Here is an 18,805-nt window from a genome sequence, read left to right as displayed (position 1 = left end):
TCGACATGGTTTCCATACTTGGATTTTTCAAGCTTTTGTATTCCCTTTTGATTTGATCTTTGGGGAAATTCTAACCTTGATATTTTTTTGATTTTTGGAAACATATTTCTATTTTTTTTTTCTTTTCTTGAAGCAGTAACTGATTTTGATTTGTGACAAGGTTTTTCTCTTCATTTTTCGCACTTCATCCTATTTCTCATACTCATCATCTAGGTAGGCTTATTTATTTGTGGTTACTAGATGGGTAATGATTTTATTGGTGAAGTAGAAAGGATTAATGAAAGGTTCGATTAAGAGGCGACTAGCGATGAAATTTTTATAGGTGTGAATTTTTGGCTATATCGATCCAAAAGAAGGCCTAAATTCTCGCCTAGGATTTGGGTAGTGATCAAATAAGTAGGCGTGTGAACTTCTCTATTGAAGAACTATTCCTCTGTGTCATTACTCATATATCACACATTTTGGGGCTTTTGGTTAGATTCTTACGGGATATGGAAACTAAGTTGTCTAACCGTGGGTCCCGAGAAACTTCTTTCACTTTGTGTACATTTAATGATAGTCGGTCGTGAATGCTCATGAAAAGATGTAAAAACTATTACATCATTAAAATTAAGTTTCTAAGAACAAGTCCTAATTTTGATGCTAGGGTGAGATTTCTAAATATTTTTCATCATATAAAGAGAAAGCGAGAATTTGTCACTAAATCGTTTATTTAGACATTAAAGTAACTATGTACAACTATGCATGCCTAATTTTTGCAAAAGGTTCTCACCACCCCAAACAGTTAGGACAACTTGTGTCCTCAAAGTGTTAAGAGGAAGAAAGAGTATACGAGGGCTTTGAGCAAAAATAAAAGTGACATCTTCCACAAAATTTATTGTAACACACTATATATTATACATCATAAAAGTAGAAACCTGCTTGTTAGAGTAGCTGCTTTTGTTAGGTCACTTATTTATTTCACATCAAAACATAAAACAAATATGTACATGCATCAACTCACATTGCCCCAACCTTGGAACCTTGGGGGGATAGTCCTTCCTTGCCTCGTCCACAGTAGAAATGCCATTCCTTAGCATCCGCCAATCTATCATAGCTTTCGGACTTCCTCCACTTCCTTTTTCTTTGCATTGTCTAGATGAGCTATCATTTTTTCATTATTAGGGAAAGAGCGAACTTTCTTAAGATACCTTGCGGCGTGTCCATGTCGAAATCGCCAAGGGCAATTATCTTGTTTGTTGGACACATAGAGTCGACCTTTACCCGATCTTGAAAGGTGGCTGCAAACTTCGAGGGAAGTATGTCCTCACTATCACGCATCTTTATGGGCGGTGATGTAATCTTGCCCGAAAAGACCGAGCCTTCTTAAGATTCTCAATTACTAGTTTACGTAATGTCGAAGGTGAATGCGTTCTTTGGGCCAATGCATGGAATGTCTTACCGCGCTTCCTTTGATGCCGTGGAAAAATGCCAATCTCCCATAATGTTTAGAAGAATAAATAGCATGGCGGTTCCCACATTCATGGTCATCTTGGCTAGTGGAATAGTGAATTACGGCCATCGGCCCGGCCGACGTTCTTTGGCGTGGGCAAGGCCATCCCATATGGCGGGCACAAAATCTTCCTTAGAGTAGTCATTAAAAGGTCATTCTCTATCATGTATTGGATGGGGAGATCTGGGGAGAAGAGGAGGAAGGTCGAGCCATAGCCAGCTTGGCTCATAAAAGGCGTGTCGGGTGTTACCAATACGTAGTGTAAACCCATTCAGCGGAAACCACGGACGGTGGTAGATCTTCCATGTTATTATAAAAAAGTAAGGCGCCAAACACGGGGGTATATATACGCTCGGGTGTAGAATGAGAGAGTTCCATCCAACTTGAGTGATGTAGTCTCTGAAAAAGATGTCCATATGCGGGAGAATTTAGTAAGGAATGGAAAGATTGTTAAGGAATCATCTTTGGAGCTTCCATTGTGAAAAAAAATGTGACTGTTTAGACAAGGATAAACAAATATTAGAGCATGATGAGAATAATTAAGTAAAAACAAATTACCATATGAAAATGAAAACTAAAAAGAAAATGATAAATAATATAAAATTGCAAAATTTAAATGGTTTTATTGGCCCAAAAATAGCGGCGAGGATCCTTATGTGGGAGGAATCCGTTTATAAGATTCTCTATGCCGTCAATCCGTGTAACGACTGTTGCAACATTTTGCTTTAAATGCGGTAAATCTCGGCGTGGTTCTCCATTATAAGAGTGTGATTTGCCAAGAATTGGTTGTGGTGTGCAAAATTGTGCTTGTTCCTCTTAGTTTATTGTCCATGAGTCACGAAATTCAAGAGGCTGGTGATAATAATGTTACGGCGTTTGAATAATGTCATCAGTCCTTGTTGAATTAAAGCGAAGCCCTTCCATGGGATTAAATCGTTGCATAAGGCATTTTCGGTAAAGATGTTGTCGATTGGAACAATCTTAGTTGGTTCCTACACCCGACATGGTTTTTTTTGCGTCGGGGTTCGAGAATCCGTTCCTACATCTTGAGTGAATGGTAAGAATATTATTTGTTGAAGAGGTGTATGAGGAGAAGTACTAGAAAAACCCCAATGTATCATGATAAGTGTCACAATGGTTGGTAAAGGGGCTGCCTTTTTTTCTGGCGCGTCGCGATCACATTCGAGAGAAATTTTATAATGCAAAATCATTGCGGTTAGTCGCAACACCCGAGAAAATGGATGGAGTGGTTTGGTTATTTGGAAGTCTTAGATGTGCCTAGGACATTATGAGCTACCCATTGGATCCGCGGATAATTGGTTCTTTTGTAAAGATCGTTGATAAACAATCACGGTTTTCGGTTGTATTAGCCGTGAAGGATAGTTGCAAACATCGGATGCGGATATTATCGAAAGGTGAATCACGAAGGTGTACTCCTTGGTTTGTAATAGGAATTTGAAGTACCTCGAGAGATGATTTCCATAGTCAATTCATGTTAGCATCCGTTAGCACGGACAAAAGAATTGTCCGTTTTGGAAATAACGCTTTTATAAAATAACAAGACCAATTCTCCGGAATAAAATGTTTGCTTATGGTGTAAAGGGGTACCATCCTCGGCGTAATATTTCGGTGTAAAAAAAGGATGGAAAAGACCATTTTGAAAATTTTCCATAAAATTTTGCTCGAACCGAGAAACTTGGTGAGGGCCATTAAAGATGGAGTGGTGAAAAATTATTTTGGAAAAAGGAAAGTTAAATATTTTGAGGTGTCTATCCTTGGTATAAATAGCCACCCATCCGAAAATGTAAAAGATCGTTTGAGGTGTCACGAGGGGTAGTTAGACCCGTGTGTATCTTCTAAGATATGCGCAAAAGTGTGATGAAGTGTAGATGAGAAAGATGGGGCATGTGACAAGGAGTGCCTTTTTTTTTTTTTTTTTTAAGTAGAAGGGCAAGGAAAATGTAGATATACTATCACAATAGGATGTAAGAACGTACAATGGTATGGAAACACAACATAATGATACGATGACTTAACTACAAACCTAAATATTAGATAGAATTATATGCCACATTAACAACATGACTATAACAAAACAACCGAGCATGAAAACTTGAGTAGCATATTCAAGCTGCTGCTGCTCAAACTTTTCTAGTGCATCCATGAATCTTGAACTTGGAGTGATCTAAAAACGTTTTTTAGAATAAGAAGTGTAGAGGGAAGAATAAGAAATGAGTGAATATGGAGGAAGAGTTGAACTTATTTATAGAAAGAAAATTGCCGTTTTCTGACCGTTTTCTAGATGTGGTCATGACCGTTTTCTGACCGTTTTTTAGTTGTGGTTCATTATCGGTTTCTGAACGTGTTAGTTACGTTAAAATTTGTTGTTTAAGTATGACATATGAAATATATTTATATATATATATGTATATAATTTATTATTAGCAATATATGTTCCTACCTATATACTATTAGATATAGCTAATATATCAAGATAAAAATAATTAGGAACCATCTACTATTAAGATAGAAAGTGCAAATACGTAAATAAAATATCTGATATAAATATTATACAAGACCAGAAAAAATAAAACTAGCTACTGATGATCCTCACAGTTGTAGCGAGTCCTCTCGGGCTGCTTGAGGAAGAAGAACCGGGGAGTCTGCTGCGTCGTCGCGATCTGAGCTCCCCCGTGGAGGCTAAGCGCTCTGGATATCACCAAGAGTATCCATCACGAGCACAGGCCCGATCTTTGGCTCCCATGATCATTCATTGAAACTGGTTACGGCGGTAAGCATATTGTCTTGAAATGCAGTCATGGAGGCTCTCATCTCTGTTGGAATTCACCCATGCTATCTGTCATCAACTTCGTGGCGAGTGGTCATATCGGTCCTTAACTTCGCCCAAAGTGCGTCTCATCGATACACCGAGTGTACATGTCTCTCGGACCAGCTGTTCACGGCCGCGTAGGGCCTCTATGGGTTGGGTGATCTTACTCATGGCGATCTCATCAAAGTATGGTGGGTGAGAGGATCCTACGCTAAGCGTGCTTTCGGCAGCCCTAGGTGTTGTGGGTTCCCAAAGGGTCTTGTATGCATTTCTTAAAGACCGGCATATTCTCATATTGTGGTATAGGGGGTAGTGGGGTGTGACGAAATCCCAGTTAATCATGACTTGCGTTACTAGAGCGGCAAAGGGGGCTGACCTAAGAGTGGCATGTGTGATAATATCAAAAAGAAAGGTAACGATGCGAGAAGTTACCCTTTCGCTCTGAAGGATCGAGAGAAGGTGGAGGAAGGTCTTGTTGATGTCGGAAGGCTTGAGGTGCCAATGGCGTTGATCCGGCCATTGAGTCACTTTGCTAGGTTGGGTTCGCGTCGCTTTTGGCGGCTGATCGTCTGGCGCATTTCCGTCGATGTTGTACTCTCCCCGATAAAGCGTGTCCGAGCATTAGGTTCGTAAGAGTCCGTGGGTACCGCGATTCTTCTTCGAAATCGATCAGTGGTCGACCCGGTGGAATGCCCGTGATCGGGAGAAACAACACCGTGTGACTTAAGTGGCGCACCCCTCGGCGGTGATCAAAAATGGTAAGCCATTAAAGCTTCCATTGTCGTAAAATTTCATCACCAAATCCTTAGAATAAAGCCCTCCATTGGTATATAACAAACTCTCCCATCCTCTAGAGTGAATTTAGTGATCAAAGAATGGAGCAAACATCCGTTTTCAAACAAATTTCCAAAATTTTTTCCACACAAATCCGTCTGTTTCCAGCCATTGCTGATCTAAGAGGGAGGATGGCTATTGATTATTGATGAGGGAAGAATTGGGATGATCGGCGGAAGGAAATCTTGATCCGGGCTGTGAGGGTCTCGCGAGACTTGTTTTTAGTGTGGGCTGTCTCGTCGCGAGGCCCGATTCGAGAGGGGCAAGATCCGGTTTTAGGAAGGCGAAACGTGGATTTGTGGCGAGCGTGTGATCCGGGTATTTTGGGTTTAAATGGACCGAGAAATCGATATTTGAAATTTTGGGCCAAAATTTTTCTCGAAGCCCAAATCAAGCCTAAAGCCTGATTTAAACCTAAAATCTAAATCGCATTACCCGCGACTTCGTTTGGACTCGAATTGGACCAATGAGATATCGAAGCGATCGACACGAAAAATTCTATCAATTATATGAGTCATTCTTGAAAGCCACAATTTTTTTTTTTTTTTTTTTTTAAAGGGTAGTGTAAGGGTTTTATTTACATACAAGGGAGATATACATGAAAAACAACTGGATGTCGAGGAGTCACCATCTTAAATCATAGACAACTATCATGTCGGCTCTGGAGGCGAACCCAATCCACCCGGTGTGGCTTCACCTCTATGTATTATGGGGTTAGGGGCGAGGATTGTACCATCTGGACCGTCGCGGCTTCTGATCTAATAATATTGCCCTTTTACATCACGGCTATCCTCAAACCGCCCCAAAGGGACTCAAAGTAACCAATTCTAGGGTTGGTGCGGTGGAATCCATTGCCCGTTTGTGTTCCAAGTATGCAACATCGAGGTTTGACCACGAATCCCTTGTGCAAAACTTAATGCAAAGGGAAAAAGGTAACAAAATAAACATATGTACAAGGTGAGTCTTTTAACGTCGGATCCTCAAGGCGAATCGAGTCTTTAATGTCGATTCTCAAGGCGAATCCCATCACAATGGGAGAAAGCGGTCGCGGCGGCGAAGATTATCTGCTTGCGCAGGTGTTAGACAAAAGTATACCTTAAAGCTGGCTAGTATCGGATAGGAAGTCGGGGCCTAGGCGGAAGGGTGTTTGGCAATGCATACACCAGCCCCGTCCTTCGGCGCCGCGTCGTTTACGAGCAAAAAGAACTACGACCATTTCCTATTAAGTGATAAGTGAGACTTACACCAAATAATTAGCTGAAGTTCGCGAGGTAGAGAGTAGAAAAGGGAAGAGAAGGAAGGAGGTGAAATTTTAGGTACCCATCGTTTACGAAAAGCACGTTTGCTTTCGTGTTCTGAAGACACATTTATACTTTCGGTTACGTAAAAAGAGTTTTTAGTGGACTAAGGTTCCTGGCTTGCAACCACACACTTCAAAGAACTTTGGAGATCATAAGATAGAAGATGGCCCGGCTACCAAAATGGCGTACCCTCTATAGAAACAAGATTGAGTACGCCAAATGAAACATCTAGTCGGTGTAAAAAAGCTGGATTAGAAGAAGAGTCTGTTCAACATCTAGGGGCGTAATTAAGTGGTAATAATTTTTGAAGCGTTGTCCATTGACTTGAAATTCAACATTATCTTTTGGATTAAGCAAAGAGATTGCCCCATAATGTTTCCACCAACCGACACAATGAAAGGACCGGACCATCGTGTTTTCAATTTACCGGGAAAGATGTGTAATGCGGGTTATGCAGATAAAACTTTTGGCCAATTTTGAAATCCTTACGCCAAAATGTGCTTGTCGTGCACTCTTTTCATATTAGCTTTGTAGGATTTGAGAGATCATAAGCATCACTCGAATCTCCTCCAACTCATTTAATTGCAGTTTTAAACTTCTCTTTGCCTGCGATGATATTGTAATTGAGGCTTTTGATGGCCCAAAAAGGCCACGGTGCTCAAGTTCAACTGGCGGATGACAAGGTTTTCCAAAAACAATGCGGTAGGGAGACATCCCTATAGGTGTCTTAAATCTTTGTTGGTATGCCCACAAGGCATCCGATAAAGCGGAGAGACCGATCCTTTCTTGATGGGTTGACATTTTTCTCGAATAGACTTTATCTCTCTGTTGGAGACTTCCACTTGGCCACTTCGTTTGTGGGTGGTATGGAGTAGCAACCTTGTGAGTAACTCCATATTTTTTTTCATTAAAACCCAAAATTTTGTTACAAAATGTGTACCCCATCAGCGATGATAGCTTTGGGAACACCAAAGCGAGAAAAATGTTTTCTTTTACAAATCTCACGGCAGTCTTATGGTCATTCGAGGCGACATCGCGAGTGCCTCAATCCATTTGGACACATAGTCTACAAATGACTAAAATGTATAGAAAACCTTGAGAAATAGGGAAGGGTCCCATAAAATCAATGCCCCAAACATAAAAATTTCCACAATCAATATAGGATTTAGGGGCATCATATTTCGTTTGGTAATTCGACCTAGGTGTTGACAACGAATGCAAAACTCGCAATGTTAGGTGTGCATCGCGAAAAAGGGTAGGCCAGATAAAAACCACATTGTAACACCTTGGCGCGGTTTTCTTTCCACTGAAATGACCTCCATAAGATTGTTCATGGCAAAAGGATAATCGTCGGTGTGTTCCCGGTCGGGAATGCAGCGGCGAAATGAGTTAGTCGAACAATACTTAAAGAGGTAGGGTTCATCCCGAAATAATATTTGGCAGATGGATAAGAATTTTTTATGATCGGGGCGTGACCAAAAGGAGGGACTTCCTCGATAACTAGGTAGTTAACGATATCCGCGTACCATGGGGATGAAAAATAGAGTACAAGTATTAGATGCAGGAAGGAATCACCGATGGCTTTAGAATCACTATCGATGTCACCAACCAGCCTTGATAAATGGTCGACTCGACATTTTTAGTTCCTTTCTTGTCTTTGATTTCGGGGTGAATTCTTGTATGAGAAGGATCCAGTGGAACAATCGTTGTTTTACGTCCTTTTTAGCGAGTAAGTACCCGAATTGCGGCATGGTCGATATATACTATGGTCGATGTCCCAACTAGGTAGAAGGCGAAACTTATCAAAGCATAGACAACAGCTAGGAACTCTTTCTCAGTTGTGGTATAATTACGTTGGCGTCGTTAAAGAGTTTTACTAAGCGTAGTAAATGACAACGGGTTTGTCGTCCGCGTCGTTGGCCTAGCACGGCACCAATAGCAAAGTCGCTAAGCGTCACGTCGATCGGTTCGAATGGTTGAGACCAATCGGGGGTTGAATGATAGGGCCCGGTAGTCGAGGCGGTTTTAGAGTATCAAAAGCTTGTTTGCAATTGAAATTGAAATCGAATCTGCATCCTTAAGTAGGAGATTGGTTAAGGGTCGAGCAACTTTAGAAAAATCCTGAATGAATCTCTGTAAAACCCAGTGGGCCTAAAAGGCCGCGGATATCCCGAAATTATGCGTGGGAAGGGTAGCGAAGAAATTTTAACAATTTTAGCTTTATCAACCTCTATCCGTCTTTTGAAACAATATGACCTAGAACAAGTCCTTTGGTAACCATGAAATGACACTTCTCCCATTGAGTACCAGATTTTCTCTTACGCAACGCGTTAATACTTTAGAAAGGTTGGATAAGCGATTCGTCAAAGGAATTTCCGTAAATGGAAAAGTCGTCCATGAAGACTTCCATATAGCGTTCCACCATATCACTAAAAATGTGAAGCATGCGGTGTTGGAAAGTGCACGGGGCATTACAAAGACCAAAAGGCATTAGATGCGTATGCAAAGGTTCCAAAGGGACACGTGAAAGTTGTCTTTTCTTGATGGGGGATCGATGACAATTTGGAAGTATCGGAATAGCCATCAAGAAAACAGTAGTAGGCATGACCGGCTAACGCGTTCTAGCATCACGGTCAATGAATGGGAGAGGTAAAGTGATCTTTCACGGGTTACGGCATTAAGTTTCGCGATAGTCAATGCAAATTCTCTATTTCAAAGGAATGCGGTGGAGATGCACTCACCACTTTCATTTTGCACAACTTGAATGCGGACTTTTTGGGAACAACGTGGGCGGGACTAACCAGTCACTATCGAGATAGGGTATATGATACCAGCATCAAATAAGCGTAGAACTTCCTCTCTCACTACTTCCTTCATGGGGGATTAAAGGCGGCGTTGTGGTTCTCGTGATGTCTTTGTGCGTCATCAAGATGTATCACGATGCGTGCATATGCTAGGGTCTATTCCCTTGATATCATCTAAGGACCATCCGATAAGCGGGCGGTGTTCACGAATGACATGAATCAAAGCGTGCCTCTTCATCGTAGTCAAGTGAGCAGAAATTATTATAGGGTGACTACCATCGGGATCGAGATGCCGCGTACTTCAAATCGGGGGTAAAGGTTTTAAATCCGGTTGGAGGATTGGGGATCAAGGATTAAGTGAGGATCATCTCTTCAATGGAAAAGAGCAAATCCGGTTCTTACGAATTAGTTTGTGCCGAAGCATTAGGGTCAAATAGTGTGCTTGACTCTAATAATGCATGGACCTCCCTTATGTAATGCGAGTCATCGTCAAACTCGGATTATCAAAAGAAAGAAATTGGTGTATCTCGTCTGGGGAAAAGAGTTTTTGAAATAATCATGTTCGGACTATCGACCAAGCTAATCTAAGCCCTTCATTATAGGATCGGAAACTGTTTCATTAATTTGAACCGTTGAGTTTGACAGAAAAGGTTCGAAAGACAATGTCATTGAACCGTCCGGAGCAATTTATAAGGCGTTGGTAGTTGCAAGGAAAGGGCGTCCTAAGATGATAGGGATGGAGTCACGGGCTACTTGATTATCTAGAATGACAAAATCAACCGGGTAGTAAAATCTTGGACCTTTACTATAGCGTTCTCTACTATGCCTTTTGGGTACTTGATGGAAGCGATCCATGAGTTCGCGAGAGTCATATTGGTAGGTTTCAATTCATGAAGACCTAACTGCTTAAATAAGTAGTAGGGAAGTAGGTTAACACCGGCACCTAGGTCTAAAAGTCAAAGATGGCGGTATACTTGTCTCTCCCAACGTGCATGAATACGGTTAATTCGACACGGTCCTTGTACTTTACTATACCATTGGTAGTGGTAATCGAGGGAAACTGCTTTCGATGAGGAACGCTTTGTTGAGGTACATTAAATGCGTCGTTTGGTGGTGCACATGTCATTCAAAAACTTGGCATGCTTGGGCAAAATGCTTTAAGCGCATCTAGGAAAGGTAAGTTTATGGTCAAATTTTTGAAGGTTTCACGGATCTCATCAAAATGTTCATCATGTTTGTTCTTTACCAAAGCGGGCGGGGAATGGAGCTTTTAGGGCGAATCGGCGTATAAGGATCGATGGTATCTTTTCCTAGAGGCGTGGGTATAGATTTTGAAGGTACAACTTAAATCCGTTATAGGTTCGAGGGTAGGAGTTGGAAGGATGTTAGTCGTGGCTTCCGTCGATTCCTCGTCGGCATATGTATATTATTGTCGATGGTTCGCCGGAAGCGAAGAGTAAGTAATGGCATTTACCTCACCCGGCTTGGATTACTAGGTCACGGTGCATTGTTGAGTTCAAAGGCGGTGTTTGTAGGCTTAGGGTTTGGAACTGCTTGGCGGGGAACCGCATACGCTTTTGACTCTTATCTGAGCTAACAGGTGAAGAGACTGTTGGATAGAAGCTAGGATTTGATTACGTTGATTCATGTATGTTAGGAAAGTTTCAGCCGTTTTATCGGTACGTGGATTATACTAAAGGAGCGGCGGGGAACTAGTTCCGCGGTTGTTATTCACGGTTGATTTTGGTAGCCACATCCTTGGTTAGCGGGAACAAGGTTCGCGGTTGTTTTGGTATCCCATATTTGCGTTGTTGGGAAAATTACTTTGCCCTTGCTGAAATTGTGGAGGATTTCCTTGACGATAGGAATTGTAGTTTCGCGGGTGGTTAAATATAGGAACGTTGTTGCCACGAAGTAGCTTGTTGTTGGGCGGGGGTGCCCAAGCTAAATTCGGATGTTGTCGCCAAAGGTCGTTAGGGATGTTGAAAGCACAAACCTCTTGAAGGTTTGGGGAGGACACTTTCGTATACCAAAGGGACAATAAGAATCCGGCGTGCTCGGGACTTAAGCAAAGAGGGCATGGGGAAGCGTTGGCGACCATGACTGTTTGGGTTTTTGTTCATTTACTTGTATTGAAAGAGCATCAACCTTTTGTTTAGGGACTTCGATTAAAGTTTTTAATTCGGATCGGGTTTGACCTCAAACATAGGCGTAACTTTGGTAGGAGTGTCTTTAGAAGATTTAGAAGAATCGGTGTTTCCCCAATGGGTGCTTGAGGCTGTTTCTTAAGAAAAGTGTATGCTTGATGGCGCCCTTGTCCATGAAAACAACCGCTGTTCATGATATCTAATGTTTCCTTTTGATGGTCGGAGAGACCATTAAAGAATGAACGGACTAATCACAATGGTGTCGAGTTGATGATGTTGACATTCGAGTAGTAGATCGATAAATCGCTCCACGCCTTCGAAAAAGGATTCACAGGGTCTTTGGCGAAAGAATTGAATCTTTTGAAGCATTTTTGTAGTTTTCTTAAGTATAGAACTTTATCATGAATGCTTGAATAAGTTTGGCCCATGTATCAATGGATTGCGGCGCGCTTGTCCGGCGAGCCAAACCGAAGCTTTATCGGCTAAGGTGAAGGAAACAACCTAAGCAAGACTTGTTAGTTAGTAGCGGTCCGGATGGCGGAAAGTGGTGACTACTTGTTGCATCCAACGAAGATGATTGTATGGTTTTCATGGTCTAAACCATGGTAAACAGGTAACAAACCGAAAATGTTTGGCGGAATCTGAAAATCACCTACAATCGCGATCGAGTTTAATGCGAGGGAAGCGGAGTCCTTCTGTAAAGCGCGATAGAAATCCGAAGGGGTTTCTCCATTTGTGAGATTTTCTTCAGCCATAATTAAAGGAGATAATGGAAACGGAGATGTTTGTGAGGTTGATTTATGGAGGAGGAACTATGCCTAGGAGATAACATAAGCAGTTGTTTCTTGTATTTTCGGCGATGATATGTAAGTTCTAATTCCTTATGTTTACCGGACCGTAGTCTCATACAAATATGGATTTTAATTTAGTGCTCATAAAGGAACGAATAATGACTGGAGTTTTTAGAAGTTAGGAAGGAGGGAGTTGAAGCCGTCTTCTGGCTTGTTGCTAACTTCGGCGGGGAAGCTAGGATAGCGTGTGAATATTCCAGCGGACGGGTTACGAGAGAATTAAGGGGAGGTTGTTAAGTGCTAGCACGTTCCTTAATTAGGCAACCTCAATTTTTTTTCTCAAGTTTCCTAGGCAGCGATGGAATAGGATAATGATTTATGATGGTCTATTATGCGGGGTGTTATTAAGATGATTTAGATGAAATTTTTAATTACTATGATTTTTATTTTTTTTTTTTTTATTTTTTTTTTTTTTTAATTTCGTAATTAGTGTATTATGGAGGCGTGATTCTGAAATATGCAATTAAAAGCGATAGATGCTAAAATAGAAACTAACTAACATATACTAGTTCTGCAAAAGTCTACCCATGCAAATCTATATTACCTATCGTGCAACTATGTGTAAGTTATCGTGAGCTAGGGGAATGTCGAGAACGAACTCATGCAATTGAATACGGCGTCGTGAATTGATGTAACATACACATACAAAAATATTCTAAGCAGGTGGTTTGGCCTTCTGCGTATATCAAAATATATTGAATCATATTAATTGTGTTACGTGAATATATGATGACGAACCACCTTTACATGCCTGAGTTCTCATGCCAACATACAAATATCTGAGGTAAAAAACAGGGTTATAGCAAATAATATCCTCGACAAAGTTTGAGGAGTTTAAGAGTTTGAAACACGGCGTCCCGCGATTCCTCGTATAGCGGTCGACTACTCCCAAGCTTATGCTTACTAGAAAAACATGACCAAAAGCCCAAAAGAATCTTGAAAAAGGAAAGTGGCACATGCCTGAAAACCGGTGTTGATACTCGGGTTAGTTTAAACTTGCTTACTAATTCAGTCTCGTCCGAGACTCTTTTTCTGCATTTAGTACTTCAAATTCCTACGAATTACTTAGACTGTGCTAATGAAAATAAACAACTTGGCTCCGCGGTTATTTGTTAGTAGAAAAAATTACGGTAAAAAGTTAGTATTGTAACAAAATGAAAATTAAAAAGATGATGAGGTAAGGGAGGGGTTTTTATAGATGTATTCCAGTTATTACGTTAAGTCCAGAGTCCTTCGGCGTGCAGCGGCGCCATTTGATAAAACATTGATTTTACACACGAACGTTTATTGGTTTTCAGTTACTTATTTTTCCTTAAGTCCGAGGTCCACAGTCCAAAGTCCGAGGTCCACAGTCCAAGTCCAAAGTCCAAAGTCCAACGTCCGTATAGTCGTACGTTTTAGTCAAGTTACCTTACTCACGTGTGATTGGTAGGATAGGTCGAGTAAGGGATCGTCCAAACCTTAGGGCTCGGATAGGTTCACAACTGGAGTTACACTTTAAGTGAGTAGGATTTTTAGGTTTCTTTTTTAGTTGGTTTTTAATTAAAATAGCGGTAATGCAAAATAAAATAAATTACTACGGTGATTATATATAGGTAAACAAAAGTAGAAAAACGGGGAGAGAGTTAATCATGCTCATGCAAGAATCATTTTTCAACGGTTTTTATTACTAAATCACTACATCTCTAATTAGATCTCGTTTTGGGAGGCGGCGTCGATATTGATCCCTAGTGCATGCCCACATCTCTAGGTCGCATTTCACTAGCATAAGGAGTTTCGATAATACCTCATCTCTGGTATATTATTTCAGCTCTTGGCACAAGTTCACATCAATTTGGGCCGAATTGGAGAGCGTGTCGACACCAGTCGCCGCTGAGAACATTTTGGAGTCGCGGAAGACTGTTCTGAGCATCGACACTCAACTTTGTGCGATCTCGATCATTTTAGGACCGGATGTTAATTCTATGCCTAATTCCTAAGTAGTGATTCTAGAATATTAACGAGTCAATCTGGATTTTCATACGAGTAGCATAACCCTCCCCCTGAGGGGGGGGATTAGCTCATCATCATAGTAGGAATAATAAAACTTGCTGTATACATTAAGTAAATAAATGCAGGACAGAAATTAAACAAGGAAAGAAATGACTGTTATTAAGGGTAAAATAACTTACTGTATTAAGCTGCTGAAATAAAAATGGCGGAAGGTAAGTACTGAAGAAAGAAAACTAAACGTAGCTAAAGCATTAATATCTTGGAAGACCTTATAATGAAGGCGACCCTTCATATATATAGCTGATACAAGAGTGACCCGTGAATATTTAAGGTTTTGTTTTTATGCTAATTGAATGGTTCGAAACCAAACTTTGTTTTCAACTGTTTTAAGTTTTGTCCTTTTGCCATTTTAAGGTTTTGTTTTTAGCTTATGTTAATTCAAACCACCTGGTTTGAATTGGTACGTGTCTTCTTTCTTGCTAGATGGTATCAATTTGAAACCATCATTTGCCACCTGCCTATGCTGACTCATCATGCCTTACGGGCCCTTGAGTGTGTCCACTTAGTGTGTCAGAGGCGGCGGCCCGAAATTGGCGTTTTACTACTATCCTTGCTTGCAGTTAGTTAAATTAAAACATCGCTATGGCAGCTTCACTAGGCAACGTCGGCACCTAGATTTATCCGATTTGAGCTTGAAGTTTCACGCCTCTTTATATGTGGGCTGTCTTTGTCTTGGTTACGTTCTTTTGGAAACTTCGCTCTAGTCGGGGCTTTGTTGGGCTTTTTACGGGGATTGGCGGGAATTCCAATATTCCCGTATTCTTGTACTTGGCGGCTTCACTAGCCAACGTCGGCACCTAGATTTATCCGATTTGAGCATCGGAAATTCTTTGCTTCTTCATATGTGGGCCCGTTCATAGCCGGTTACGTTCTTTTGGAAACTTGGCTTCCGCGAGGGGTCGGTGGGAAACTCAAATATTCTCGTATTCTGTACTTTGATGCATGTTTTATCACTATATTCATTTTAATTGCAGAAACCTGCAAAAGTACGAAAATATAATTATTACATGATTATTAAACACATAATCGACCAAAATGCTATGTCTCTCGGGGTTTAATATTACAGTTTTGGGTGCTTATCAGGCTCTATAATGACGGTTGTTTTTAAACGAAAAAATGTCATTAAACCCAGGCTAAAAGCCGTCATCACAAGTCATTTTTTTAGTAGTGGGCCCACAATTGAAGAACAAACCAGCCCAACCATCGAAGATCAAACCACCACCTTTGAAGAACAACTTCAACGAAAAAAGCAGTAGCTTCTAAAAACAAAACAACCCCATCTCCCCCTTCACAAACAAATTGTGGGACCGAGGACCCAGTACTAGAGAGAGTGTCTGCTACTGCTGCCATTAGGAGGCCACCGTGGTTGACAACTTCAAAAGAAACCACCAAGTCCGACACCTTACATGTTTTTACCTGCGGAGAAAGAAAAAGTAAAGAAAAGCTGAGGGTAGCCAAAATTGATAATAAGACTCAGAGGGTTAGACTACAAAAAATGTTACCCATATCGATGGGGAAGAGGTAAATTTGAATACGTGACAAACACTTAATTATGGTCTTAATATGGATTAAAAGTTTGTGATATGAGGGGGACATTGTGTGTGTGTCGGATTACAAGTAGTCCAGTCGAATTTCTTCCTATTTTGACGGGGAACTACATAAAAAGGAAGTCCAATAAGTCTATACTGTAAAAACCACAACAAGACTACTCTTTTCTGAAGTATCTTCGTAAGACATTATGTTCAAGTTGTGAGCCATTATAGTTAGTTTTTGAGTTCTATTAAATTTGTATGCAGGATGCTTGTGGGATTGCTAGTGGTACTGTTAAATCTTTATCAATTTCTGATGAGGAAGTCCAACCTTACCATAAGGTACACTTCCACTCATCGACACCATGTTCATACTGTAATTAGACTAAGACATTAATTGCCTCTATTGCAAATTCATTCTCAATTGTTCATACAACATGATTTTTGAATCAGCCTACCGAAAGCATAGATGTTACCGAAGGTGGTTAGAATATTGATAGGGAACTGTACGTAGTGATTGACGATGCAGAAGAGGGACCCAATTCTGTTGCTGCATCTGTTATGCAAGATGATATGGCATGAAGATCCAAAACATTTGTTCCTATAATGAAATCCAATCAATTGGAGGATGAAGTGGCTACTGTTTGCCAAGACTTAATTCTTAACAAGAAAAAAAATGGATTGCTAGAAAAAGAGCATGGTATTGTAAGTTTCCAAAAGGTTGGGACTGACCTAACTAAGATGACTACCTCTAATTTCCAAGTTTCGTATTACTGGAAGAAGCATGATGTTGAGGAATCCAGTCACTGTGACATTCTTAGGCACTATGGAAATGGTGTTCATATTGACATGAGCAACTTCTATGGATTGTACAAGGGAGGCTGGGTGAATGATGTGGTTTGTCTCTTTCAATTATACGTTTTCTTGACACTAATATTTATAGGGAATATATATATAGATAGCCTTTATCATCTGATTGTTTTATGTTTTTGGATTCCAAGGTACTGGATTCGTATATGTACTTACTCAGTCGGTGGTACACTGTCGTAGGACATGTCGACACTGTAATGGAGGATATGTAAGTTGTAGTTGAAGAATCAAGCTTCTCAGTAAAGTCGCGCATCCGTATATATTATCTTTCATTATTTTTTAGGTTTATTTCTTCTTCCCTTGTTTCTTATTATTTAGTTTTTGTGACAGCGTTACCTTTATGATTTATACAGAATATTGGGAACAATATTAGAAGAAGATAGCATGATGGTTGAAGAGAGGCTTCATCAAGCAAAACAGAAAGTTGTGGGTTCGTTAAAATGTCGAATCATAAAATTGGTTCGGCATGATAGTCCGAGACCAGACTTAAGTAACTGTCGTGGTTTGATAATGACGGTCAATGTTGAAGGAGTGCATTGTATCCTCATCGTTGTCAATTTTGTGACGTGGAGTGTACAAATCTGCGACTAGTTAGAGAATCCGAACGATGGTCGCCCCTGGCCTCTTTACCCAACACCACTAGTGAAAAAGTTGTTGATAGTGCTCCCTTACACATTGTTGAGCCAGGATGGAGAATGCATAAACATTGCCAAATTGGGTCGTTAGTGGAGTGTTGAGTTTCCGGTTTGCGGCAAACAAGACGATGCCAACAGTTGTGGTGCATTTACACTTGTCTTTGCTGACAGCCTACTGTGAAATCTGTCACCAGTCTTCCCAGCGAAAGGCGATTGTATATAAGGCAAAGAATAGCAAAGGACTTGTTGGAGTGTGGCATATCTGACAAGAGTATTGTCAGAGGAAAGTTGGCCGGCATTTGGATTCTGATGTGGGAGAAGAAGCTATTGGTGGGCGAACGGTTGCTGAAGTTCAAAGTGCACCAATTGGTGTCTTGGAGGTGGATCCTGCATACTCTGGCTAAAACTCTATTACAACTCTGGGACATTATGTTACTGTTCAAAGTCATCATAGGTGTTTTGGGAGTTCTAATCTATTCTTCTGCAGGGTGCTTTTGGGATTAGGACGCCATCATATATAAATATAAAGTAGGGCCAAATATGGACAAATTAAAATAACATACCCTTAAAATAATGTCCCAGATGCGACGTTGTAGACAATTTGGACTGGGGCATTAGGTTCCCCTACTGGGACGTCATAGTTACTAACTAATACAATTGTGATATTTGGAGTAGGTAATTACCAATGCCAATGTTAGTACTGGGCCCACTATTGACCTTAATTTTGTGGCTGATGTTTTGCAACTAGACACCATGGAAGTGGAGCCTGACAATGTGCAAATAAAAACGCTTGACAGCCAATCGGAAGTTGAGCAATTGAAGGACTATAATAAATTAAGTGTTAGGGAGGAGAGGGCCACTGAAGTGTGTCTTGATAAGCTTCTGGAAGTTATGTTGGTGGGTTTGCCATTAATAAAGCGGAATCCCACCATCACTCCTAGACATAGTTTGCCTCCGAATCCCGCGCAAAGCATAGAGTCAAAAGTCCTTGCATAGGTGTATTGGTGGCTGTATGACCAAACTCTCAAGAGTGGGAATGCTGCTGATCTAACCGTCAAGGTCTATGGTCGGAGGTTGTCCATAAACTTGAGCACCTACCAGTTGCTTAACCAGTACCAGTGGCTAAATCACGAGGTTTGTAGAATGCTACTTGCTACCCATTTTGGCCTTTCCCGCAATATTTCACTTACCGTATCGTCTAACTAGTCAATTTGTCTTGTTTTTTTACCCTTTTTTTCCTGGTCAAGGTTATTTCGGTGTACATGACCCTTCTTGATAGGCACTACAATAGACTTGCACGGTATGAGGATTTTGTGACAATACATGAACCATCGAAATACTACGTTATCATCCCAGATACACAAATGCTGGTAATGTCTCCTAAAACCCACATCTTTTCTCCAACTTATTATGAAAATTTTCAACAATGCTCCGAATAATTATAGTTTCAAAAACTATGT

The sequence above is a fragment of the Coptis chinensis genome, chromosome 1 (genome assembly GCF_015680905.1).
Source record: "Coptis chinensis isolate HL-2020 chromosome 1, ASM1568090v1, whole genome shotgun sequence".
In the NCBI taxonomy this organism is placed as follows: Eukaryota; Viridiplantae; Streptophyta; class Magnoliopsida; order Ranunculales; family Ranunculaceae; genus Coptis; species Coptis chinensis.
The sequence above is the reverse complement of the archived record's forward strand: the minus strand, read 5'-3'. Positions refer to the sequence as shown.